This window comes from Rhinopithecus roxellana, chromosome 2 (genome assembly GCF_007565055.1).
Source record: "Rhinopithecus roxellana isolate Shanxi Qingling chromosome 2, ASM756505v1, whole genome shotgun sequence".
Taxonomy (NCBI): Eukaryota; Metazoa; Chordata; class Mammalia; order Primates; family Cercopithecidae; genus Rhinopithecus; species Rhinopithecus roxellana.
Window position 1 is genome coordinate 118,484,443 of NC_044550.1, and position 9,942 is coordinate 118,494,384.

Here is a 9,942-nt window from a genome sequence, read left to right on the forward strand (position 1 = left end):
TTCTCACTATGCAAGAATGTTACAGGTAAAAAATTTTAGTATTTATACCCATTCTTCTGAAGAGAGTTGATTCCCTGAAATGATTTGATTTGCTGAATGTAGTGATGAGTGGAGACTTAGGAAGGTGAGAGAGGAAAAATGTCTCAATTAAATAACTGGAAGGGGCTGATCCAGTTGTTCAGGAGGAAAAGAGGAACAGGCCTGACTGGGAAAAAGCTGGGGAAAGGAAGAGCAGAGAGAGAAAAGAGGGAAAGAGAGTAGAGAGAATGATAAAGGAAAAAGAAGAACTACTTTATCCAGGAGAGAGAACAAGATAGAAAAGTCACAATTGGCATAGTGAATATAATTATGAGAGGAGGCCGGGCACGGTGCCTCATGCCTGTAATCCCAGCACTTTGGGAGGCTGGAGCAGACAGATCACCTGAGATCAAGAGTTCAAGATCTGCCTGGCCAACACGGTGAAAACCCATCTCTACTAAAAGTACGAAAATGAGCCAGGCCTGGTGGCACACACCTATAGTCTCAGCTACTCAGGAGGCTGAAGCGGGAGAATTGCTTGAACCCTGGAGGCAGAGGTTGCAGTGAGCTGACATTAGGCCACTGAACTCCAGCCTGAGCAACAGAGCAAGACTCCATTTCAAAAAAATAATTATGAGAGGAAAAAATATGCAGGTGAGACATTTACAGAAATGATTTTGTATGCCATGCATTTGACCATTCTCCTCAATCTCATCAAGAAATTTTTTCAAATTATATTTGAATTCGTATTTTTATTCCTTTTATTTCTCATTTATTTTAAATGTAGCCACACAAAAATCTGGTGGTTCAATTATAGCAGGAAATGAATGTGCTAATTTCATCTCACATCAGGGGAATCAATAGATACTATTCCAGGCTTGGCATTGATAGTCAAATAAAGATGAGTTATACCAAAATTTAAACACACATGGGTATAAAAATATCTTAAATGAAGAAAAGAGTCCATACATTTTAAGTAACAGAAAGAAAAAAATAACAGGAAAGTAGGCCACATAGCAAAATTAAAGAAACAGCATGATACATAAAAGTGCACAAATTACATAATTGAATTAAGACATACCTCAGTTATTAAAGCAAATCTAAATGTCAAAATCACTAGTAGAAAAGTAAAAACTCGGCCGGTGCGGTGGCTCACCCTTGTAATCCCAGCACTTTGGGAGGCCGAGGTGGGTGGATGACCTGAGGTCAGGAGTTTGAGACCAGTCTGACCAACATGGACAAACCCTGTCTCTACTGAAAATACAGTATTAGCTGGGCGTGGTGGTACATGGCTGTAATCCCAGCTACTCGGGAGACTGAGGCAGAAGAATTGCTTGAACCCAGGAAGTGGAGGTTGCGGTGAGCTGAGATTGTGCCATTGCACTCCAACCTGGGCAACAAGAGTGAAACTCCATCTAAAAAAAAAGGAAAGAAAAGTAAAAACTTTGAGGTTTGACAAGCAAAATATAAAATAAAATAAATAAATTATTTCAAAATAGAATGGGTATATCCCTGTTACTCATTGTGAAAATCTGAAAAATAAAAAAAGGACTGGTAAAAGTTTAACGAGAATGTAAACAAAACAACCCACAGAGGTTAAAATTTCTACACTAATGTCAGAAAAAGGAAAATACTAATACCAGAGAGAAAATTTTTCATTAAAAATAATTAAATTACACAAAGCATATAATAATAATTCATGTATTCTGTAACAATGATATAAAAGTCAGAGCTTTTCACATTTTTTTGCCTTAATAATTGAGCAAAATAGTTATCAATCAAGACTTGTTTAAAGTGTAAGAATAAATTGATAGAAAACAAATAGCAATTTTGAAATTTAGCTCAACTCAATTAGATACAAAAACTACAAGTATAATCAATTTATAATTTTCTTCCTGGAAATCATAGCCAATGTAATGAGAAATATTAAAAAGTAAAAGAAAAAAATGTAAAGCCTACAAGAAATTAAATACTACACAATTCAATTACTGGAAACCCATGACAATCAAGTAAACATTAGTAAGCACCTTATAAATTGTATAACTGATTTAACAACAAAACCAGAATTTTGAAATATGTGTCAATAAGCATATCTGACTTTTATGAAACAAATACAGAAAATATAAAAAGAAGATTGGAGAACCATCTTCCTTACTAAAATGACCTTTAGAACTAAATGTATTTTCCAAAAAAATTTCCCCAAGGTTTGTAAGTATAACAATATTTTCTAGAATTAAGGGATTTTAAAATTGAATAAAATGATCTAAGGAACATTTGGAAGATGATTTTAATTATTTTTATTAAAGTATCATCACTTCTTAGAACTTAAATCCTTAGAAATGACAGAGAATGAGTATTTATTAAAAAGATAAACAAAACCTATAACTATGATGATAATCAAGAATAGCTTCATGTAGGGAGGGGGCCAGCAACTAGGGAAAAGCACTTGAAGCAGGAAGTTTAGTAAATGGGATGAATATGAGGAACATAAAACCCCAGAGAACTGCAAAACTTATCTCAGGGGCTGAGGGCTGCAGAGGGGTCTCAGGTTTAGATGTGGGAGACATGGAAGCAAGATGACGATGGCAGTGACGGGCCATCTAGAGCGGCCGCTGCCACCAATGGCTGCAGTGGGGAGGTGTGAGCAGTGGCAGAGAGAGTGGCTACAGGAGCAGCAGTAGTGGCAGTGGGAACACTGTGCCCTGTATCCCCAAGGCAGTTGGCTGCACCGCGCCCACCCTCATACTGCTGCCCCAGACTCAGAGCCTCTGCCACTCTGGATCCTGGCCCATGTCACCCCTCTCACCTGACACTGCTGTGGGGCTGGCACAGGGAGGAGGCAGAACTGGGCCCAGGATGGTGCCACACTCCACGGAGCCGGCGGGAGTCAGAGACAAGTGGAGCACTCCCAGAGTCGGTTGCCCTGGGGGGCTGCCTCAGTGGGGCTGGGCCGAGCCACTGCCAGTTGGGGAGCAGTGAGGTCAGGCACAGAGGGGCATGCAGAGAAAGGCCCAGTGTGGACCTTGAGCACACACCCCAGGCTGCGAGGAGGCACAGCTGGGGCTGCCTACAGGCTCCAAGGAGCTGGCAGGAGCCCTGCCCTCCCAGGTACAGGACCTGGCATCTCTGCAGTCTGCACTCTTGGGGGCCTGGGAAGGTCTCCCCTTCCCCTACAGGCTCAGGAGTATCTGCTCCCACTCCCTGGCCTCTCCCTACTCCTGGCGCCCACTCTGATCTTGGGGCAAGCTGGGGAGCTGTCACAGCTCAGCGGGTGTGTGCATCCTTTGGGCAGCACTGACACACCAACCCACTGCTGCCTTGGCCCTCTCCAGACTTTGGGTGCTGACAAGTGGTGGGGTTCAGGGAGGGGAGGGAAGCCGAGGCTTGGGGGCTGACGGTGGCTCAGCACTGGCTTGCAGGTACCTCTTGGTGCAAGCAGCCTGGGTGCCATGAACAGTTGCAGGAGGCAGACAGGCTCCTGGGTGGAAGGCAGTGGGTCCTGGTGAGGGCCCACCTTCAGACCAGGAAGGGCCTGAAGAGTGGGGGCGAGGCTGCCAGTATTACAGACTGGAGCGGGAACTTGCAGTGCCCTTTCCGGTCCCACCCATGGTCACCATGGACCAACTGGCATGCACTTTCTCCCTTCTGAGGCCCAGAAAACCCTCAGGCTCAGCCAGGGCAGAGCAGACGACAGGACAACCAGCTACAGAGGAGCTACCCTCTCAGCTGGACATGCTGGCTGTGGAAGGGAGCTGCCCCCTGTGGGTCTCCTCTGAGCTGTTCTATCACTCAATAAATCTCCCCTTCATCTTGCTCACCCTCCACTTGTCTGCATATCTCATTCTTCCTGGTTGCAGGACAATAACTTGGAACCCTCTTAATGGAGAAGCTAAATAAGCTGTAACCAAAACAGGGGTAAAACATACTTCTTGCTTGCCACATTGCCAATGAAGAGAAGGAGAGAATAGCTGTAGCCCCTTGAAGGCCCCAGACCTGGGAGCTCCCCAAGCCAGAGTAATGATTCCCTCTTTGGGGCCCTGCAGTTCCTAGCATCTCTAAACTTCCAGGAACCGCCATGTTCCCCAGTACCAGCTGGGGAAGCTGCTTGCAGTGCACCTGGTGGAGCCACAGCCTCACAGAGAGAGCTGGCACCTGGAGCTGCCCATGCTGCGGCAGCAGCTGTTGTATCTGACTGCATAGTGGCAGGATCCCATACTTGCTCACACACCCCTCACTCCTCCACACCTGACTCACACTCTCCTTGAAGGTGTGGGATCCAGGCTGGTAGCATGAACCAAGTGCAGCCTGCCATGCAAAGTGAGTGGAACAAGCCCAGTGGGCCCAAATAAAACTTGGGCAAAGGTGCCACCGGCCACAGATTTACAGCCAGGAAAGCAACACCCCCAAGACCCCCTAACAATGGGAATCTGGAACTGTAGGTGATGTGAGGAGACAGCATGTTAAAACCTCTCTCACTTTATGTCACTGCCATTAAGTAAGGCTTTCAAGTGAAATTATTTTTGTACTCTACCCTCAATAGACAGAGAGAAAAGCCGTAACTGTCTTCTCTTTAATTGAGGACACTAAAGTCTAGGAAGTTGTTTCCCAGAAATCCAGTGACTTCTGGGGGAATGGTGTTCAGTTGGTGTTCAGATGGGCTGTTGGCTCACCCTTTCCCACAAACCTGTCATATCCCCTTCACCATCACGAAAATGACTCAGACTTTACAGTTACAAAAAGGGTAGCTGTGTATTACAATTTATAGTGTGAATATCATTATGAATTGCTCTCTCTCACACACACAATTGAAAGAGAAGCACCAAACTCATTAATTTATTACAACAAAGTAACATTGCTAATAGAACAAAAAAAATTTGTAAGAAATGCTGTTGTTGCATTTCTTAAATGTTCAGGGAACAAATTGAATCCACATTTTACGTCCCTCTAAGTCCATAATGAGTTAGTAAATTAAGCTAGGATCTTTGCAAAATAAGGCTAATATATTGGGGAAATGATACGGGGGATGATCAAGGAATAGAATGGTGCCGAGGCATCTCTGTCAATGAGATCATTTCTGGGCTTTGCGATAGTAAATTAACTCAGCATAGCAGTTTCTAAATTATAACAGGGTGCCATTCAGGATTGAGACTTTTCACTTTTTATGGGAAAAAAATTCTTTTGGTAAAGCTAGAGGGACCCTCCAAGATCATTTAACACTTTTATAAATTGTTGTTAAAGGATCAGTTTCCATTTTATTAAAGAGAAAGTCAGTCTCAAAATCACTGTGTTAGTTAGGACTCAGAGTTAGCTACTGTAATGAAGAATGAAATAACTTGATGGGTATTATCATGGAAGAGAAAGAAAAGTGAAAGAAGGTAAAAATCTTATACATCAATTTTTCCTCTAAGGGGCAATTACTACTCTCATTTTAGTGCATTTTCTTGTATTAATTTTTCTATATAAGTATGGTTGTGCATTAAGTATATTTGTGTATTAACTAAAAATTATAAATGTTATACCTTTTATTTAAAAGGATTATACTATACATATAATTTTATATCATAGATTTTTCAATAAATCTTGAGCATATATATGGCATTAGCATTTTTAGTAAAATCAATTTTGAAATCTATCTCATATTTCCTCCCTCATATATACTGCAATTTACTGAGTCATCTTCCCAGTGTTGAACATTTAAGTTTCATCCAACTCTTCAGTATTATTATTAATGGGACAATTAATATTTTGGTTCATAAGTCATCATTTAAATTTGAGATTATTTAGTAGTATAGCTTCCTGGAAATAGAATTATCGGTGTGGAAGATTTTATGGTTCATGATTTATATTGCCAATTTGCTGTTCTGAAAGTTTGTAGCAGTTTACACACCCACTGGTGCCTAACATGCTATATATTCTTCACAAACCATTAATTTAATAATATTTGAATAATTTATTGATTGAAAGCTAAAAGGGGCTCCCTTAATCTTTGGCTTTTTTACATTTTCTAATCCTTCATGAGCCAACTTGAAAATTTATGTTTCTTCAGAAAGTGGTAAAATTGTAGATAATCCTTCTGTTTTTTTTTTCACCAATTAAACAGACTTTTTAATATTTTGCTAAATGTTAATTGCTTTCATTATGTCTCCAAACATTATTTCACCACTCATTGTTATAACAAGTTCAGTGAAGATATGTTTATCTAATATTGTACAATATTGTTGTGTTCTGTACATAAACATGCCTATGAATGAGTTCATTTGAGAATTAAATGATTAGGTAACTGATGTTTTAAAGACTTTGTGATACAGAAATCCTTGGTAGATATTAAAGAGATTTTTAAATGTTTTGAGCTATTGGTCAAAGTTCTTGCATAAGCTGAGACACATAACAATTTTTTCAATTTAAAATAATGGAACATAGATCTTGTAATTGCTAAATCTGCTAACACTCTTTTGGGAACAGCTTAGATGTAAGTAACAAGAGATGCTTGTGTATGAAAGTGTTTCATAAACTATACTGTATAAATGTAAACTACTACAATTTTCAGGTAAAATCAGAGAAAAAATGTCCCTGCTGTTGGAAGAGTCCTCTCAGGATTCATCTACTCATTAGCCCGACGTCCCCAGTGACTGGAGGAGTGCACAGACTGAGGCCAGAGGCACAAGGCTCGGGATTGGAAGAGGCCAATGCAAGGGCAGAATCTGCAGGCCCAGCACAGGACTCTTTCTCCTCCCCTGTGTAATTGATCTTTAAAAGCACTGATCGCTGTCTAGTGCTGGGAGCACGAGGCCCTTTAAAACTTATGAATTAATGGGGGAGTACAGTAAAAAAAAAAAAAAAGAACTTTCTACCTAGCCCTCAATAAAGAGTTGTTGGTGAAATTAGAAATTTGAGGTGGAATTGTTAAAGTTCGTCTTGGTCACTCCTCTCTCGTGAACTTTAATTCTTTTCGTACACTCTGGTGACTCCATTTCCTTGTCAGTCATGGTAGAGGATTTAATGAAACGGCACAGTATGAGTTCTTTGGAGACATTAATGGAAACTCTGCTCAAGGCAGTCAGGGACGTCTAACTGAAAGGCCTGCAGAGAGCCTTCAAAATGCTCATCAACTAGCTCAATAATGACAGAATAGCTTGTATGGTAAGTAGAGGGCCTTTCCAACATAGCAGTAAATCTGTCCCGTACTTGAGCACCACTTTGGGCACCAGCTCTTGCTTAGGACGTAATGGTAGGCCATGTAGGTGGTCCTGAACCTGGGCTGAACTACAGTGAAAGCTTTCCAGAGCTTCACTATCGTTAAAGGCTCCTTGTCATAGCAAATATTTAAACATTCCAGAGCATAGACCTGGAAGAAGGCTTCCTCTAGGCTGAGCTGCAAATACTCAAAGATCCTATATGGATTTCTTCTGCAGATTAGTCTCTTTCTTTGCACCAGTTCCTCATTTGGGGCATCCTTCCTGTCGCTCACGCACACTCGGCTTCCTGCACCAGCATGTACTCATGGTCAGGCCCTCTGTCCCCAGCATGCAGGAGACCAAAACGCTGTCTGCTGTCCTCACTGGTAAGGGCTACAAGGGAGGACGAGAGCATCGTGTCTGCAGGAACATACTTGGGGCAGAGGTGAAGCATCCTCTCCCACGCTTTCCTCAAAGCCATCTGTTGGTGGGTCGCGCCCAGAGCCCACCTGCAGGCAGCCTAATGACTCACCGGGATCACCCATAACACCTGACTTTCCGGAGTCCCCCTTTATCACAGAAGGTCCCTCTCCTACCGCTGTGCCTTCCATGTTGGAAATCATTCCAGAGTTAAGCCCATCATGCATTTGAGCCTGTTCATTCCTTTTCCCAGAGGGACGCTCAAGCGGTTTCATGTAATCCTTGAGGATTCTGCGCACTGTACTCTCTCACCCTGCCCCTGTCTACGCATCAGCTCTGCCACCCGCTCAACACTACGCTACTACGCTGATACTTCATTGATGTGATGACAGGCATGTTTGTCTTCATATCTTTCCATTTAGCAACCAGTTTAGGATCTGAAATTGTGATGTTTGGACGGCTTCTTGAAAGAATACCTTTTCCAAAAGAACTTCCCCATAGAGCTGCTCAGTGTCCTCTGCATTCCTCACAATCGCATTGTTGTTAATCATCTCAGCATAGAATATCTTGAATTCTTTCTGAGGACCATGGTCTTGACCAGAAGGAATCGGCAATGGAGACTCTTTAAGTCTCACACATTCTTCGTTTCCTGTTTGAGGCATGGAAAACTGCTTCTGCCATTTTTCAGAGGAGCTATTCTTGGCCCCACGCACTTGCCGTTCGATCCTTCTATTTTTAACTGACCCTGAATTTGTTCTCATTACTGTTTTTATTAAGATGGATTAATGACTTAAATATTTAAAAAAACTCAAACTGTAAGAAAATAAAGTGAATATTTATCTCACGACTAAATGAGAAAGGAAATTATAACTATAGATAAATAAACCACAAAGGAAAATCCACATACATGATTTAAAAATTTGTAAACTTTATATAAAACAAGTGACAATTGGGAAAAATGTAGGTCACTGATGTCGTTAAATAATAAAATGTAAGCATAAGTGTGTAATGCATAATATATGTCTATATGTCTACACATCCTGCATTTAACCCAAAGCAGAGGTGTATTCATCATTCTATTTGTTAATATTTTCTTATTTTCTCATTTCAACTTTTATTTTTATTCTTTCTATTTCATCTACTTAATCCTTCATATAATATTACATGGTATAAATATATTTCCTTTTTAGGTTGAGTAGACTGTTTATACTTATCATTAATTTTACACTTATCACCAAAATTTTTCTGAACATTTCAGTGTCAGCTATCACTTGCCTGAAGATGATAAAATGAATAAACAAGAAGCAAATGCAAATTAGTGGAGAACCTAGGAAAAAATATAATTTTTTTCTCAGTCTGTTTTTGGCATACCTGCTTATCATTTTGATTGCAGAGGGAAAACATATATATGCAATCATTGTAAGCCAGTAAAACTTTTCAATGTATTTTAAAATGAAATGTCACAATATTTTCTCATGTTTCTGAAAGAGTAACATGATTCTGAGGGGTTTTAACCTATATAAACCTTTTTGAAAAATCAATATGTTGCTTATAAGATACAGCTAAATTTGGCCTTGGTTTTCCAAGATAATATATTATTACCGTAATATGATGAGGTATGAATTTCTGACAGCTATAATTGAATCTCTGGCTGTTCAATTCCAGACAAGGTGAGAAAAAAAAAATTGTGCACTTACGAAGCTTTTAAAATTGCTTTTTGAATTATTACTTTTTTGGCTGACAATATTACATTGAGTAGTTCTATGACAAAAATTTCAGGGGCTGTTTAAAAATATTTAACATTTAAAATTCTACACTAAAGAATTCAATTCCAGCTGCAGTATTTTGCCATGCTTATCTCCTTAATATACTACATTATTTAGGGTATTAATGAGAATTTAACATGTCAAATACAAGACTCATAAATTATAACACAACTGACTTTTAAGTAACACAATGATAGGGTTGAAAGATAGTTTGGAAATAATCGAATTCAACTTTGGGATAAAAAGGTTTAGTAGCCATGTCCTCCAACCAAGGGCATCCTGGGGAGAAACTGCCTGAAGTCACCTAGTAAATGTGCTTCCTGTTGCTATTTTCTGTGGAAAGGTAGTAGACAATTCGAAGCTTTAAGATGCTTTTTAGTAAGGTGTACATGCTCTGTTTGAGTTACTTATGGCAAACAAACTAGGAAAATATGGATTTAAGAGGCATGGTCCATTGGAAAATGCCATTTATACGAGTATAAAATAGAGACGTTTCAAAATTAAAAAGCTTTTTATTGTGTAAATGATACCCTGAATGGCTCACTTAGAGACCTCATATATTA

The 9,942-nt window shown here is 40.1% G+C and overlaps 1 pseudogene; it reads right to left on the bottom strand.

The window, feature by feature from the left end:
* Positions 1-417: 417 nt before the first annotated feature.
* LOC104678742 lies at positions 418-8,294 on the bottom strand (annotated as a pseudogene).
* Between the last annotated feature and the right edge of the window lie 1,648 nt (positions 8,295-9,942).